The 3503-nt window shown below is 40.6% G+C and overlaps 1 protein-coding gene and 1 pseudogene across 3 annotated transcripts in view; one reads left to right on the forward strand and one right to left on the reverse strand.

Annotated features, from left to right (window-relative positions):
* Positions 1–3503, forward strand: part of FBXO11 (F-box protein 11) — a 98472-nt gene that overhangs the window by 19921 nt on the left and 75048 nt on the right. The gene's annotated exons all lie outside the window — the stretch shown is intronic.
* On the reverse strand, positions 2307–3496 carry LOC108317820 (annotated as a pseudogene).

The raw sequence follows: 3503 nt of genomic DNA on the forward strand, positions 1-3503 counted from the left end.
CCTCCTGGGTTCAGGCAATTCTCCTGCCTCAGCCTCCTGAGTAGCTGGGATTACAGGCACGCGCCACCATGCCCAGCTGATTTTTTGTAGTTTTAGTAGAGACGGGTTTCACCGTGTTGGCCAGGATGGTCTCGATCTCTTGACCTTGCGATCCACCCGCCTCGGCCTCCCAAAGTGCTGGGATTACAGGCGTGAGCCACCGCGCCCGGCCTTGCCTTTTAAAGTTTGGTAAATGTTGCCAAATATGTTTTCCAAAAAAAGGTTGCATAATTTATAATCCCATCATTAATGCATGAGGTTAAATGTTATTGAATGAATGAATACATGAGTTACTTGAGAATAGACAGGCAACTAGTCTTAGGGCTGAAATGATTTGGAAGGACTGTTCAGAGACAGTGGGGGTAGATAAACTGTATGTTGAGGAATGAGTGTACCACAGATAGAGGAAAGTAGGGGAAAAGGATATTCTTTAATGAGAGGGAATGGGCCAAAGGCAGTGGAAGATTTACCAGGACAGAATTTTTACAGTGTTGTCATACTCTGTTCATCTCTCAGTTCACTTTACGTTGGCATTGGTGTGGGGGGCGGGGAGGAACTAGGCACTGTCTTTTTTTTCATGGTTTTACTCTGTCACCTATGGAACAATCTTTTCCAAGTCTTCTATGCTTTGGCTGTCATTTTTCTGTTATAAGATTCTTTCTTAGACAAACTCATCTACATATTGTTCCTTTTTTTTTTTTTTTGAGACCAAGTGTCCCTCTGTTGCCCAGGCTGGAGTACAGTGGTGTGAGCTCAGCTCACCGCAGCTTCTGTCTTCTGGGTTCAAGTGATTCTTGTGCCTGAGCCTCCTGAGTAGCTGGGATTACAGGCATGCACCACCACGCCCAGCTAATTTTTGTATTTTTGGTAGAGACAGCATTTTGCCATGTTGGCCAGACTGGTCTCAAACTCCTGACCTCAGATGATTCACCTACCTTGGCCTCCCAAAGTGTTGAGATTACAGGCGTGAGCCACCACACCTGGCCTACACGTTGTTCTTGAGTGAGCCATATGCATTACTACTGCAATTTTTTTTTTTTTTTTGACACTGTTGTAAACTCAGTAGTTGCTTGACTTCAGTATTTGATTGCTTCCTTTTATGTGTCTTATGTCTTCTTGATATCTTTTCCATATCCCAACCTCAGGTGTTTGCTGTCATTTACCATTGTTGTTAGGGTCATTTATGCTTAATGAAGAATTACCAGTAAATATTTATTTGATAAATGTTTTATATAGTAAGCTTATCTTGTTCACTCTCCTGAATGCTTTCTTTATAATACTGTTTGGTAATGAAGTTTCTATATTCTTACCAGAATGTGTTTTCTTCATTAATAGATGTCTGATACCGTTATATGGACTTACAGCACACAATAGAATTTATATATTATTTGTAACAAGAAGAACTTGTTTTAGAGTAAACTTTTGTTTACTGAATTTAATTCACAAGTTAGTAATTGGCAACCTTAGCATTAGAATCCATGTGTTTCTGATTATACAGCCAGATTGAAGTTTTACTTACTGTATTATAATGCGTCAATAATCATTTCCCATGTAAAAGCTTTTAAAAAATACTTTACAACTACCTGAAGTTACACTGTAAGGAGCAGGATGGTGCTGTGAGTTTCAGCATTGAGATTCTCTGTCTCTTTGAAGACAGCAATGATAAGTTAAACATACACGCAATTAATAATCATACTTTTAGAATGAACATAGATGCATAAATGTGCATCTTCTCTAGAAATTGTGAAAAAGAAGAAAAATGCATCAACCTCTGTTTTCAGTGAACTGAAAGACATTATATATAAACTCCAGATTATGTATATTGAGGGCTATCAAAAACATCTGAGAAGGGACAGAAGCTATTAGTTTAAATATACTTACTGCCAGTGAGGGGTTCACATTGAAGTTCAAAAGCTAAATCTCTTGTTTGTAATGACAGGGTATGGTGGCAGAAGTACCTGATTTGATTCAGAAAAGACAAAGTAGGGCTGTACAAAACCACGCATGTGCACACAGAGCAACCATGTACAGGAACTAGCTTTTCTCTGTATTTTTTAAAAAATGATTTATTTATTTATTTTGAGGTGGAGTCTTGCTGTCACCCAGGCTTTAGTGCAATGGCACGATCTCAGCTCACTACAACCTCTGCCTTCCTGAGTTCAAGTGATTCTCCTCCCCCAGCCTCCCAAGTAGCTGGGATTAATAGGTGTGTGCCACAAAGCCCAGCTAACTTTTTTATTTTTAGTAGAGGTGAGGTTTCACCAAATTGGCCAGGCTGGTCTTGAACTCCTGACCTCAGGTAATTCACCCCCATCCCAGAGTGCTGGGATTACAGGCGTGAGCCACTGCACCTGGCCAAAAAATGTATTAATTCATACACAACTGCTTATCTTTTGGTTTGTTCAAGCAGTCAGCCAGACATTTGCCACAATAATATCTGTCAAAGTGGCTTGCTTTTTTAAACACTTCAGCACCACATTCATCTGAAGGGCACTCCTGACTAAGGCAACTAATTTTACCATTCTCATTCACCTTATGGTATTTCAGGACAGCCAGCTTAACCTTCTTTCTCTTGTGCTTATTCCTCTTGGGAGTGGTATAAGACTTATTCCTTAACACCACCACCAAGTCTCAACACAAGATGAAGAGTAGACTCCTTTTGAATGTTGTTAGACAAATTATGTTTGTCTTCCAATTGTTTGCTGTCAAAGATCAGTCTTTGCTGATCAGGGCGAATTCTTTCCTTATCCTGGATCTTGGCCTTTACATTTTCTGTTGTATCCGAGAGTTCAGTCTTGAGGGTGATGGTCTTCCCCATAAGGGTTTTTACAGAAATCTGCATTTTGGTGGCAGCTTGATCTGAGGTTGATTGAAAGAAAGAAATGAGTTAGATCAGGGGATACAGGAGAAGGCAATGCACAGGGCACTGGTTGGAGAGCGGCAGAAGAGCCCACACACCATTACTTATAGCATCAAAGGAGTAGAGAGTCTTTTTCCTGTGAAGCCTGTATTTCCATTCCTTCCCGTTCCCAGGAATCTGTGTTAATAGCTGCTTCAGGAAAATCCAGTTTATTCTGTTATGCAAAATACAAAAGAAGCTGATATGGCAGCAAAACTTCCCAAACACTGAGAACAGTCAATAGTGAAGTGTTGCTACACAGCAGATGAAAATTGTGACCCAGTATTTCACCATCTATTTTTTAGACTTGAGTCAAGCTGTAAATAGTTCTACAAAAGAAGATTACAAAGCAGTAATGGTAAGAAGTCAGAAAAGAGATGGCAGGGCAACAGGAGGATATAAAATGTGAGTTGAGAGAACTTGGGAAAGAAGTTGAAGAAAGCAGAAGACTGGGGATGAGGGCTCACGCCTGTAATCCCAGCAGTTTGGGAGGCTAAGACAGGGAGATCACTTGAGCTCAGGAGTTTCAGACCAGCCTAGGCAACCTGGCAAAACCCTGTCTCTA

Source organism: Cebus imitator, unplaced genomic scaffold, assembly GCF_001604975.1.
Source record: "Cebus imitator isolate Cc_AM_T3 unplaced genomic scaffold, Cebus_imitator-1.0 Scaffold209, whole genome shotgun sequence".
Classification (NCBI taxonomy): domain Eukaryota; kingdom Metazoa; phylum Chordata; class Mammalia; order Primates; family Cebidae; genus Cebus; species Cebus imitator.